The sequence below is a fragment of the Bufo bufo genome, chromosome 1 (assembly GCF_905171765.1).
Source record: "Bufo bufo chromosome 1, aBufBuf1.1, whole genome shotgun sequence".
Lineage (NCBI taxonomy): Eukaryota > Metazoa > Chordata > Amphibia > Anura > Bufonidae > Bufo > Bufo bufo.
Window position 1 is genome coordinate 810667850 of NC_053389.1, and position 14613 is coordinate 810682462.

The following is a 14613-nucleotide window of genomic DNA, read 5'->3' on the forward strand; positions in this document are numbered from 1 at the left end:
TTCAGGAGAAGGGAGCACGGATGCAGTGTAGATGGACCTGGGCCATGCAGAGCAAACATCAGATGTTTTGCATGTGGTGGCCTAGGTCACATAGCGAGACACTGCGAAACAGATGGGAACATAACACACAGGACAGGAAACCAAGTCACGTGTTTCAGGTGTGGGAACAAAGGACACATTGCAAGGAATTGCCCTTGTGCAAGTAATTGCAATGTGTCCAACAGTATCAGCCAGGTAACAAATTGTGCAGTGGGGTCTAGTCAGTCTGGCCATAACGGGGTTACCTCTCGGCAGCATCACCAGCTGCTGAGGGGTCAGAGTGGCCAGGCTAGGCTAGGCAACATTTGACACCCCTGTACTATTTGTTACACCGTGTGTTCCCTGTGTATGTCCATGTTGTGTGTTTTTGTTATCTGTTTGTACGTCCTTCTTGATGTTGATAGTGGTAGTCCTTGTCTACGGATGTGTTCTACCATGCTGATTTATGTAGTGTTGTAAGTCCCGTCTGCTGTCTTTGTTTCATTCTGTGTCCCCTTGGAGTGGAACAGTGTTATACTGTGGATCGAGAACGTATAGGTTTGCGAGCAGATAATATCACACGGGAAATCCTGCTGGTTGGGAGAAGGCAAGGACCTTCTCCATGCAGCACACAAAGGATGATGTGATATTATTCTGGGCAACCAGGGTCTCAGATCGATACAGATAGCACTGTTGTGCTCCAGGTTTTCGGTAGGGCTGTGTTGCGCTGGGGACTGGGGCGGACAGACAACATTGGTGTAATGTTGTGCTGCGCACATAATTCTAGTCCGGTCAGGTAGCACAGCTCTCATAGGGATTGGACGCAGAGTGTTGGGCAGCAGAGTGTGGACTGTGTTCTTGTGTTGTGGGGTCCTGGGGAGCCAGGGCATAACTATGCCATTGGTTCTGCGGGCCCCCACAGGATGGGATCACAGGGGGAGGTCAGCCTGGGTGTACATGAGTGGACAGGGATGCGGTACCATCAATAACAAGATGGTGCTTTGTCCACAGAACTCCAGTTATCCCAACCTAGTAGGGTGGCCATCCTTATCTGTTGGTGCAGAGGGATGTGCAGCAGAGGATGCAATCCTCTGAAGGTACGGTGTTAAGACACCAGTGTTGGGATAACGAGGGGTCCTGTGAGATAAAGGGCAGCTCAATGCCTTTCTCTACCCATGGGTCAAAGGTATTGGTGCTGGAAATTTTCACATTAATTGCACTGTTAGGGGAGAAATTCCCCTGGGAGCGCCTGGTGTTTTCTTCTGCCATAGGTGTGATTTTATATGGAGCGGAAGAAAAACCTAGGAGACGCCACAGAAGAGACCAGCTATTCCCCCTGACACTGTTGTGAAGCTCCAGAGGATCCCACTGGATTTTGGCAACTAAGCGACCTCTGCCTAGAGGTGTTATAGCAATGAAGACTGCCACAATCCAGCGGGAGCATTATTTAGGCTCTGGAGGAAGACTTGGGAGACGTTCGGGTGGAAGAACTTATCACTTGTTTCACCCAGTGAAACTTCTTCTGGTTCTGGTCATCATAATCGGAGGGTCAAGGGACTTATTGACCAAATACACCAGAACCAGACAGAACTTTACAGAACTATCCGGAGGAGGAGGCTCAGGACATAACTCAAGCATTGTTCCTGTAGCCAAATATTGTATGGACACTTTGTTTCCTATGAGGGTTCGGGACGTATAACTTGTACTACCCCGAAACCCCATAGCACATTGTATTGATTGATTGATTGTGTTTGTTGCTCGATGGTGTACCCATGGACACTCTAGGTACAAATGTGTGACAGCCTATATTCGGCTGTACACATTTGCATCCTATAGTCGTTTCCCATTGACACAGGGGTCTGCGACCTACCTGTGTCTTTGGAGGTGTAGAGATATGCCAGGTTGCATGAGTCTCTATGGGTACACATACATATAATGATTTTGGTGGTGTTGGGAGGGATGTGACATGTGTTTTGTGTGAATGGGGATAAGGTTAGGTCACGATAGGGACAGGCATCATTCATTTGCCACCTTGAACCCTGGAACGGTGAGGTTCTTAAGGGAAGGGCTGGAGGTGTAGTGTGGCGGAGGTGTTCTCCGCAGTAGAATTTAGGTACTATGACATCACCGCTTAAGAGTCTGACCTGCCTTGTAAAGACCTATTAATCTGTCCACGGGAGAACCGCACCCATCAAGATGGAAACAGACATTGGATAGAAGAAAGTTGGGATAAAGACTGTAAGGGTGAACCCACTCCAGAATTGGGGGGGGACGAAGATACCTGAAGATCGGCAGAATTACCGAGAGACTGTGGGGGTGTGGTCACTCCAAAGTGGGGGTGGCCGACACTAAGACTGTTAAAGAAAGACCAGCTAACCAAGAGACTGTGGGTGTGTGGTATCCTAAAGATGTCAAGAAGAAGACAGAAGGGCAGGTCGGAGGAAGCTGGATTGGGGATGTCTAAGTACCTAAAGATCAGTGTGCACTACAGTTCTTCCTGAACTTCCACCAAAGATGGGGTTGAAGGGGGGCAAACATATCTCAACCCGTTCCCCCATTATATTGTCGTATTATATTCCGACAACAGGGGGATTGTTGAGGAACGGTTGAGACGTGTGCATATATATCCATGCATGCCTGCAAACACGTGCGGGCATGTATGGTATATATATGCATACATTAACCACCGCATCATGGGGTGATGCCCATGGTGATCCCCAGGGGCTCATGGTGGCCCCTGTGGGAAATATGTGGTCCCTGGAAGCTGTGCCCCCTTATATTAGTATATATATGTGCCCCCTTATATATGTCCCCTGTATGTGATGCCCCAGATATATGCGAAGGTGTGTGTATATATAGATATGTGTGTATGTATTTGCACACGTGTCTATGTATATACACTTATGTCAGCATGACAGTATGTATGTGGGCTTATTGCTGCCCATTCATACCCCCGGTTCAAGCATCTGTGGATATATATATGCATATATGCAATTCCAACTGTTATCTACAGAGTTGTTATAGCCTGTAGGATAACAGCTGATTAGCATCTAGTCCCCTTTTGTTCAGGCCCAAAGCAATCAGACGCTTTGGCACCGTTTGTGAGGGGACCTTCTAACCAGAGACATCAAGAAGCTGAGAACCTGTTTTTTCCACACCTCTGCCCATGGCTAAAACTCCATGCCCCTACTCCCAGCATTTTTGGGACTAGGGGAGGGGGGGGAGGACTCTGGGGATTGTAGGCAGGCATACGTCACAGTGACACTATGATGTCACATGCCTGAGGAAGGAGGAGGGGGTTGCTTTTGGGCTATAAAACCCCGAACCGGCCAGAGGTGCGGGCTCTTGCAACCAGACTAGATTCAGAGATGCAGGGGAGAGAGCAGCTTCATGATGACCACCTGGATAAGGCCTAAGTATACCTGTGTAGCCCCTACCTACCCCTCACATATTACCCCTGGTCCTGTAACCCCTTACCCTTGCCATGTTACTGGACACCCTGATCCCCCAAACCCTTGCTCCACCGTGTAACCCTTTCCCTACCCTGATTAACCCCTGGTGGTAACCCCTGCTCTAACCCTGCCACACCCCCCCCCCCCCCTTCCCACTGTACACTTGCAGGATATTCACCCTTGCATTGCTGTACAGTTCTGATATTATCCCCATTGTTAACCCTTTGTGTTTGTGGTCGGTTTACACCCCTGTGAGGCCACCATTAACCCTCGTCGTACCCCGTAGGGACAGTGAATAGTCAGGTGGGGTGGGTTACTGATATTTGTGTGTATGATGTATTATTGTAATGTATAGATAGTATGTGGGGTGGAATTTGGGATTGTGTAGTGTAGTTAGGCTTGTATTGTGTTTATTGTAGTACTGTTTCTGTATTGCGGTGTGTACGTCTATATGTATATATATTCATATCCATTGATCCATGAATATATATAGATATAACGTATTGCTAGACTGATATAATTGTATTGTGTAATAAATATTCCTTATTGTTCATAATGCAGTGTATGGTGTTTTTAGTAGTCGCCGCCGTAGTATAGTGATAGTAAGGCGCTTGCAGCTAGCGTAGTGATTAGTGTAAAGCATAGCAAAGGTATTGTTGTTATTATATAAAGGCCTAAATGGGCGGAGTTATCACTAGATGGCTCCTCCCATTTATGAATGTTAATTATCGATATTTGCATAAATATTGGTGATTAATATTCCCCCTTTACAGTACTTCATCCCAAATTTTGGCATTGGATCCTTTGAAGACAAAGTCTGAAAAGATTTGTTCGGGAAAAGTATTCCTTCACGCTCATGATAGAATCCAATCCCATTTTAAAGGAGGTCATGATGCGCACTTCTGAATGAGACCTTATATAGAATAGGACCTCTAACTTCATGAAATCAACTTCTCGCTCCAAAAAATAATGACACGTTATTCCCGTGTGTATTTAGCCTATTGCTTGGGGGAGAACAGGTTATTGGTTTTTTTTGATGATTGGAGCCACTTAGCCACCAAAACTGCTGTTTCTCATCTGTAGTTGTGGCCGAGTGGTTAAGGCGATGGACTAGAAATCCATTGGGGTTTCCCCGCGCAGATTCAAATCCTGCGGACTATGACTGATATCTCGTTCCTTTACCTTCATGGGCTAAAGGACTGGTTTTTCCATAAACTGTTGCTATCCTATAAAGAAAGTCAGGTATTATTAAGCTCTTTTACAATGAATTCACAACATTATGACCGTCCATCTGTGTTCAAACACAACTTACAATAAGGAGAATGAATTAAAAAAATCTAAATGTGGCTGTCTGTCTAACTTTTTTGGTTTGGATTCATTAGAATATGTAAAAAGATAAAACTTTATAATGTATCTTTATTTTTCACACCTTTCAGCAACCTATATTTGCCCAGGCATGTAGGATTTCTGTAAATGTTGAAAATGCCCTATGGTCACTCCAAAAATCTCTCTAGATTGGAACAATAAAGAATTGACAGAGATGATAGAGAGGGGAAGAGGAAGGAAAGGGAACCATGTTACCATCTCACTGACTCTAGCTAGTAACCTGTGAGGCAAGTACTTAAGGAAGCAGTCAGGGGTCTGGCACTGCTAAAAGAAAAACTGACTGTGGACTATAAGAACCAGTCACTTTTTGCAAAGATGTTTTCTAGTTAAATAGTGCATCTTATAGTCCACAAGCAACGGTAAGTAGGAAATGTAGGATTGGATCATGAGGGACATGAAACCCTGACCCGAACTCAAAATAAAAAAAAAATCCTAAATTAATTTAGGTTCTAGAAATGACCCATAACTTAATTCAGACCCCTATGTTAATTCAACCAGGATGTAACCTGAATTTATTTGTTTTATCTTATGATTTTTTTGGTGTTACACTTGGTTCCTAATCTATCACAGTTGAATCACAAGCTCCAAAATTACCAGACATGTCCTGTTTAAATCTATGTGTGTGAACTGTCCAGATAGAAATACCTGTGGCAAAAATCTACTGGCTTGATCACATTTTTTCATGTGACATAAAAACCTAAAAGAACAGGCACTGCTGAGATTTGAACTCAGGATCTGTAGTCTCGGGCAAGATTAACTGCTGACAGCCCGTGTAATGGCAGCTGCAGGGCTGACGGCTTGGCAGATATCCGCTGACACTTGTCTGCCTTCGAGTGAACCAACGGCATGTACCTCCTTCTCTCTACTGCTTCCATGGAACTACTCCTTGGCAAGGGAGCCCGGTGCACCATAGGAGAGATGTCTGAACCATACAAGCCCATGGAACTGATAGTGGGGTACGACCACGCAGTTCACCCCTTAGGACTCGCTACCTTCTTCCGCAAGGTATGGGAGACTTGACACCCCTGCCATGACACCCCATCCCCTTGAAAGGGGAAATGGGGACTCGAAATGCCCAGCCACTGGAACTTCAGGTCGGGTGCACCTGCTCGGTGCACCCTCATTCTTGGTCCGCTCTTTCTCAAAACAACATAGTCTGGCCCTTCTCTTTTTCAGCGGGAGAAGTGGGGGGCTCCTCCCCGAACCCCTGGAACTGATAGCGGGTGCAACAGTCAGATTCATTCTCATTTACGGTCATATCTCTCAAAACGAGAAAGACAGCCCTTCTCTGTCAGCAGGAGCAGTGGGGGACTCCTGCCCAGGCCCCTGGTACTGCTGGTGGGGTGCACCCAAGCAGTTCACCCCCCGGAGCCTCTCTACCTTCTTCCACCAGGTGTTGGAAAGGGGGCGCCCCTCTCGTGCCACACAACTCTGAGACCGGGGTGAGGCGTATAATCATGCCCAGCCTCTGGAACTGCTGGTGGGGTGCAACAGTCAGGTTCGCTCTTTTTCGTGGTTCTCTCGCTCAAACCCACAAAGTCTACCTTCTCTGCCAGAGGGAGGAGTGGGGGACTCCTACCCAGGCTCCTGGAACTGCTGGTGGGATGCGCCCAAGCAGTTCACCCCCCAGAGCCTCTCTACCTTCTTCCATCAGGTGTTGGTAAGGGCGCGCCCCTCTCGTGCCACACACCTCTGAGACCGGGGTGAGGCGTATAATCATGCCCAGCCTCTGGAACTGCTGGTGGGGTGCAACAGTCAGGTTCGCTCTCATAGCTGGTTCTCTCACTCAAACTCACAAAGTCTACCTTCTCTGCCAGAGGGAGGAGTGGGGGACTCCTACCCAGGCCCCTGGAACTGATGGTGGGGTGCAACAGTCAGGTTCGCTCTCATAGCTGGTTCTCTCGCTCAAACCGACAAAGTCTACCTTCTCTTGCCGGCGGGAGGAGTGTGCGACTCCTGCCCAGGCCCCTGGAACTGCCGGTGGGATGCGCCCACCCAGTTCGCTCCCCTGGGCCTCTCTACCTTCTTCCGGGAGTTGTTGGAAAGGGGGGCCCTCTTTCGTGTCACATGCCGCTGAGACCCAGGGGTGTCGAGCCGTCATGCCCAGGCTCTGGAACTGCTGTCGGTATGCGACGACCAGGTTTGATCTCATAGCTGGTTCTCTCGCTCAAACCAACAAAGTCCATCTTTCTACCTTCTCTTTCCGGCGGGAGGAGTGTGCGACTCCTGCCCAGGCCCCTGGAACTGCCGGTGGGATGCGCCCACCCAGTTCGCTCCCCTGGGCCTCTCTACCTTCTTCCGGGAGGTGTTGGAAAGGGGGGCCCCCTTTCGTGTCACATGCCGCTGAGACCCAGGGGTGTCGAGCCGTCATGCCCAGGCTCTGGAACTGCTGTCGGTATGCGACGACCAGGTTTGATCTCATAGCTGGTTCTCTCGCTCAAACCAACAAAGTCCATCTTTCTACCTTCTCTTGCCGGCGGGAGGAGTGTGCGACTCCTGCCCAGGCCCCTGGAACTGCCGGTGGGATGCGCCCACCCAGTTTGCTCCCCTGGGCCTCTCTACCTTCTTCCGGGAGGTGTTGGAAAGGGGGGCCCCCTTTCGTGTCACATGCCGCTGAGACCCAGGGGTGTCGAGCCGTCATGCCCAGGCTCTGGAACTGCTGTCGGTATGCGACGACCAGGTTTGATCTCATAGCTGGTTCTCTCGCTCAAACCAACAAAGTCCATCTTTCTACCTTCTCTTGCCGGCGGGAGGAGAGGGGGTCTCGTGCCCGGGCCCCATGGGACTGCCGGGGGTGGGGGGGGGCAACCCCACCGGGTTTACTCTCCACGGTCGCCCGCTTCCGAATAGCAAGTCCCCCTTACCCTTTTGGCGGAGAAAGGGCCGGGGTGGGGGACTCCTGCCCGGACCCCTGGAACTGCTGGCGGGATGCGCCCCTCGACTCCATCCCCTTGTCATGGTCCTCTCTCTCTCTCTCTCCAAGAAAAATGACAAAGTCCACACGCTTCTCTGTGCCGGCGGGAGGAGTGGGCGACTTCTACCCAGGCCCCTGGAACTGCTGGCGGGATGCGCCCCTCGACTCCATCCCCTTGTCATGGTCCTCTCTCTCTCTCCAAAGAAAATGACAAAGTCCACACGCTTCTCTGTGCCGGCGGGAGGAGTGGGCGACTCCTACCCAGGCCCCTGGAACTGCTGGTGGGATGTGACCACACAGTTCACCCTCCCTGGAGCCTCTCTACCTTCTTCTCTAGGAAGCCGAGACTTGAAGGGCTTGTAGAGGGGGACTTGTGCTCAGAGCGCCGCGACACACAGCGTCGAACCCGGGCTAGAAGGGAGAGGGGACACGCTCGCCGTATGCCGGCACGGACTCTAAAGTCCGGCCGAGCGAGGGTCCCTACCCGCCGGGTCGCGACATGCCAAATCGATCTAGGGTGGGTGGAGGAGGTTCGCACAGACAACAGGATCTGAGGGTGGAGAAGACAGGGGGAGGAGTGGGGGACTCCTACCCAGGCCCCTGGAACTGCTGGTGGGACGTGAACACACTGTTCACCCCCTGGAGCCTCTCTACCTTCTTCTCGGCCCCCCTTCGGGGCTAGGGAGCCGAGACTTGCAGGGATGGTAGAGCGGGACTTGGGCTCTGAGAGGAGACCTCCAGCTTGTCTGTACCACCTTCCCTCTGGGAATGGCAGAGGGGGGAAATCAGAAATTCTTACCCGCCTACGGTGCTCCTTTCCTGGGCAGACATTTTCAAAAATCCCCCCTGAACCTGTGGAAGTCTTGCCTCCCAGCCGACACCTCGGATGTCATGGAACTGATGGTGGGATCAAAACACCCTGCACACCCCCCAGGGTTTTTCTACCTTCTTCCGGGAGGTGTTGGAAAGGGGGGCCCCCTTTCGTGTCACATGCCGCTGAGACCCAGGGGTGTCGAGCCTTCCTGCCCAGGCTCTGGAACTGCTGTCGGTAAGAGACAGCCAGGTTTGATCTCATAGCTGGTTCTCTTTCTCAAAACGGCCAAACGGACACCCTTATGGAAGTTCAGCCCGGCGGGTCAAAGTCGGACCTTGTTACCCGATTTGACTTCCATAGCCCCTGGATACATTTTGCACAAAGTCCCCTGCATCATGGAAGTTCAGCCCAGCGGCTTCCCTGCAAGCTAGGGATCCCAGACTTGCAGGGATGGTAGAGGGGGACTTGGGCTCCAAGAGGACACCTCCAGCTTGTCTGTACCACCTTCCCTCCAGGAATGGCAGAGGGACAAAATCGGAAAATGTTACCCGATTTGACTTCCATAACCCCTGGATACATTTTTCACAAAGTCCCCCTCATCCATGGAAGTTCAGCCCAGCGGTCCCCTTTCAAGCTAGGGATCCAAGACTTGCAGGGATGGTAGAAGGGGACTTGGGCTCCAAGAGGAGACCGCCAGCTTGTCTGTACCACCTTCCCTCTGGGAATGGCAGAGGGGGGAAATCAGAAATTCTTACCCGCCTACGGTGCTCCTTTCCTGGGCAGACATTTCCAAAAATCCCCCCTGAACCTGTGGAAGTCTAGCCTCCCAGCCGACACCTCGGATGTCATGGAACTGATGGTGGGATCAAATCACCCTGTCCACCCCCCAGGGTCTCTCTACCTTCTTCCGGGAGGTGTTGGAAAGGGGGGGCCCCCTTTCGTGTCACATGCCGCTGAGACCCAGGGGTGTCGAGCCTTCCTGCCCAGGCTCTGGAACTGCTGTCGGTAAGAGACAGCCAGGTTTGATCTCATAGCTGGTTCTCTTTCTCAAAACGGCCAAACGGACACCCTTATGGAAGTTCAGCCCGGCGGGTCAAAGTCGGACCTTGTTACCCGATTTGACTTCCATAACCCCTGGATACATTTTGCACAAAGTCCCCCTGAATCATGGAAGTTCAGCCCAGCGCCCTTCTTTCAAGCTAGGGATCCCAGACTTGCAGGGATGGTAGAGGGGGACTTGGGCTCCAAGAGGAGACCTCCAGCTTGTTTGTATCATCTTCCCTCCATGAATGGCAGAGGGGCAAAATCGGAAAATGTTACCCGATTTGACTTCCATAACCCCTGGATACATTTTGCACAAAGTCCCCCTGAATCATGGAAGTTCAGCCCAGAGCCCTTCTTTCAAGCTAGGGATCCAAGACTTGCAGGGATGGTAAAGGGGGACTTGGGCTCCAAGAGGAGACCTCCAGCTTGTTTGTATCATCTTCCCTCCATGAATGGCAGAGGGGCAAAATCGGAAAATGTTACCCGATTTGACTTCCATAACCCCTGGATACATTTTTTCACAAAGTCCCCCTCATCCATGGAAGTTCAGCCCGGCGGCTTCCCTTGGAGCTAGGGATCCCAGACTTGCAGGGATGGTAGAAGGGGACTTGGGCTCCAAGAGGAGACCTCCAGCTTGTCTGTACCACCTTCCCTCCATGAATGGCAGAGGGGCAAAATCGGAAAATGTTACCCGATTTGACTTCCATAACCCCTGGATACATTTTTTCACAAAGTCCCCCTGAATCATGGAAGTTCAGCCCAGAGCCCTTCTTTCAAGCTAGGGATCCCAGACTTGCAGGGATGGTAGAAGGGGGACTTGGGCTCCAAGAGGACACCTCCAGCTTGTCTGTACCACCTTCCCTCCAGGAATGGCAGAGGGGCAAAATCGGAAAATGTTACCCGATTTGACTTCCATAGCCCCTGGATACATTTTTTCACAAAGTCCCCCTGAATCATGGAAGTTCAGCCCAGCGCCCTTCTTTCAAGCTAGGGATCCAAGACTTGCAGGGATGGTAGAGGGGGACTTGGGCTCCAAGAGGAGACCTCCAGCTTGTCTGTACCACCTTCCCTCCATGAATGGCAGAGGGGCAAAATCGGAAAATGTTACCCGATTTGACTTCCATAACCCCTGGATACATTTTGCACAAAGTCCCCCTCATCCATGGAAGTTCAGCCCGGCGACTTCCATTGGAGCTAGGGATCCCAGACTTGCAGGGATGGTAGAAGGGGACTTGGGCTCCGAGAGGAGACCTCCAGCTTGTCTGTACCACCTTCCCTCTGGGAATGGCAGAGGGGGGAAATCAGAAATTCTTACCCGCCTACGGTGCTCCTTTCCTGGGCAGACATTTCCAAAAATCCCCCCTGAACCTGTGGAAGTCTAGCCTCCCAGCCGACACCTCAGATGTCATGGAACTGATGGTGGGATCAAATCACCCTGTCCACCCCCCAGGGTCTCTCTACCTTCTTCCGGGAGGTGTTGGAAAGGGGGGCCCCCTTTCGTGTCACATGCCGCTGAGACCCAGGGGTGTCGAGCCTTCCTGCCCAGGCTCTGGAACTGCTGTCGGTAAGAGACAGCCAGGTTTGATCTCATAGCTGGTTCTCTTTCTCAAAACGGCCAAACGGACACCCTTATGGAAGTTCAGCCCGGCGGGTCAAAGTCGGACCTTGTTACCCGATTTGACTTTCATAGCCCCTGGATACATTTTGCACAAAGTCCCCCTGCCTCATGGAAGTTCAGCCCAGCGGCCCCCTTTCAAGGTAGGGATCATAGACTTGCAGGGATGGTAGAGGGGGACTTGGGCTCCAAGAGGACACCTCCAGCTTGTCTGTAACACCTTCCCTCCAGGAATGGCAGAGGGACAAAATCGGAAAATGTTACCCGATTTGACTTCCATAGCCCCTGGATACATTTTTCACAAAGTCCCCCTGAGTCATGGAAGTTCAGCCCAGAGCCCTTCTTTCAAGCTAGGGATCCCAGACTTGCAGGGATGGTAAAGGGGGACTTGGGCTCCAAGAGGAGACCTCCAGCATGTCTGTACCACCTTCCCTCCATGAATGGCAGAGGGGCAAAATCGGAAAATGTTACCCGATTTGACTTCCATAGCCCCTGGATACATTTTGCACAAAGTCCCCCTGAATCATGGAAGTTCAGCCCAGAGCCCTTCTTTCAAGCTAGGGATCCAAGACTTGCAGGGATGGTAAAGGGGACTTGGGCTCCAAGAGGACACCTCCAGCTTGTCTGTACCACCTTCCCTCCATGAATGGCAGAGGGGCAAAATCGGAAAATGTTACCCGATTTGACTTCCATAACCCCTGGATACATTTTGCACAAAGTCCCCCTGAATCATGGAAGTTCAGCCCAGAGCCCTTCTTTCAAGCTAGGGATCCCAGACTTGCAGGGATGGTAAAGGGGGACTTGGGCTCCAAGAGGAGACCTCCAGCTTGTCTGTACCACCTTCCCTCCATGAATGGCAGAGGGGCAAAATCGGAAAATGTTACCCGATTTGACTTCCATAGCCCCTGGATACATTTTGCACAAAGTCCCCCTGAATCATGGAAGTTCAGCCCAGAGCCCTTCTTTCAAGCTAGGGATCCCAGACTTGCAGGGATGGTAGAAGGGGGACTTGGGCTCCAAGAGGACACCTCCAGCTTGTCTGTACCATCTTCCCTCCATGAATGGCAGAGGGGCAAAATCGGAAAATGTTACCCGATTTGACTTCCATAACCCCTGGATACATTTTGCACAAAGTCCCCCTGAATCATGGAAGTTCAGCCCAGCGCCCTTCTTTCAAGCTAGGGATCCAAGACTTGCAGGGATGGTAGAGGGGACTTGGGCTCCAAGAGGACACCTCCAGCTTGTCTGTACCACCTTCCCTCCATGAATGGCAGAGGGGCAAAATCGGAAAATGTTACCCGATTTGACTTCCATAACCCCTGGATACATTTTGCACAAAGTCCCCCTGAATCATGGAAGTTCAGCCCAGAGCCCTTCTTTCAAGCTAGGGATCCCAGACTTGCAGGGATGGTAGAGGGGGACTTGGGCTCCAAGAGGACACCTCCAGCTTGTCTGTACCACCTTCCCTCCATGAATGGCAGAGGGGCAAAATCGGAAAATGTTACCCGATTTGACTTCCATAACCCCTGGATACATTTTGCACAAAGTCCCCCTGAATCATGGAAGTTCAGCCCAGAGCCCTTCTTTCAAGCTAGGGATCCCAGACTTGCAGGGATGGTAAAGGGGGACTTGGGCTCCAAGAGGAGACCTCCAGCTTGTCTGTATCATCTTCCCTCCATGAATGGCAGAGGGGCAAAATCGGAAAATGTTACCCGATTTGACTTCCATAGCCCCTGGATACATTTTGCACAAAGTCCCCCTGAATCATGGAAGTTCAGCCCAGAGCCCTTCTTTCAAGCTAGGGATCCAAGACTTGCAGGGATGGTAGAAGGGGACTTGGGCTCCAAGAGGACACCTCCAGCTTGTCTGTACCACCTTCCCTCCATGAATGGCAGAGGGGCAAAATCGGAAAATGTTACCCGATTTGACTTCCATAACCCCTGGATACATTTTGCACAAAGTCCCCCTGAATCATGGAAGTTCAGCCCAGAGCCCTTCTTTCAAGCTAGGGATCCCAGACTTGCAGGGATGGTAAAGGGGGACTTGGGCTCCAAGAGGACACCTCCAGCTTGTCTGTACCACCTTCCCTCCATGAATGGCAGAGGGGCAAAATCGGAAAATGTTACCCGATTTGACTTCCATAACCCCTGGATACATTTTGCACAAAGTCCCCCTGAATCATGGAAGTTCAGCCCAGAGCCCTTCTTTCAAGCTAGGGATCCCAGACTTGCAGGGATGGTAAAGGGGGACTTGGGCTCCAAGAGGAGACCTCCAGCTTGTCTGTACCATCTTCCCTCCATGAATGGCAGAGGGGCAAAATCGGAAAATGTTACCCGATTTGACTTCCATAGCCCCTGGATACATTTTGCACAAAGTCCCCCTGAATCATGGAAGTTCAGCCCAGAGCCCTTCTTTCAAGCTAGGGATCCAAGACTTGCAGGGATGGTAGAAGGGGGACTTGGGCTCCAAGAGGACACCTCCAGCTTGTCTGTACCACCTTCCCTCCATGAATGGCAGAGGGGCAAAATCGGAAAATGTTACCCGATTTGACTTCCATAACCCCTGGATACATTTTGCACAAAGTCCCCCTGAATCATGGAAGTTCAGCCCAGAGCCCTTCTTTCAAGCTAGGGATCCAAGACTTGCAGGGATGGTAGAAGGGGGACTTGGGCTCCAAGAGGACACCTCCAGCTTGTCTGTACCACCTTCCCTCCATGAATGGCAGAGGGGCAAAATCGGAAAATGTTACCCGATTTGACTTCCATAACCCCTGGATACATTTTGCACAAAGTCCCCCTGAATCATGGAAGTTCAGCCCAGAGCCCTTCTTTCAAGCTAGGGATCCCAGACTTGCAGGGATGGTAGAGGGGGACTTGGGCTCCAAGAGGACACCTCCAGCTTGTCTGTACCATCTTCCCTCCATGAATGGCAGAGGGGCAAAATCGGAAAATGTTACCCGATTTGACTTCCATAACCCCTGGATACATTTTGCACAAAGTCCCCCTGAATCATGGAAGTTCAGCCCAGAGCCCTTCTTTCAAGCTAGGGATCCAAGACTTGCAGGGATGGTAGAAGGGGACTTGGGCTCCAAGAGGACACCCCCAGCTTGTCTGTACCACCTTCCCTCCATGAATGGCAGAGGGGCAAAATCGGAAAATGTTACCCGATTTGACTTCCATAACCCCTGGATACATTTTGCACAAAGTCCCCCTGAATCATGGAAGTTCAGCCCAGAGCCCTTCTTTCAAGCTAGGGATCCAAGACTTGCAGGGATGGTAGAGGGGGACTTGGGCTCCAAGAGGACACCTCCAGCTTGTCTGTACCACCTTCCCTCCATGAATGGCAGAGGGGCAAAATCGGAAAATGTTAC

General features: G+C 51.1%; 1 non-coding gene across 1 annotated transcript; it reads left to right on the forward strand.

Moving 5' to 3' along the window:
• The first annotated feature begins 4549 nt into the window (after window positions 1–4549).
• Window positions 4550–4631, forward strand: TRNAS-AGA. The gene has a single exon. It is a non-coding gene; the product is annotated as a tRNA-Ser (tRNA).
• The last annotated feature ends 9982 nt before the right edge of the window (window positions 4632–14613 follow it).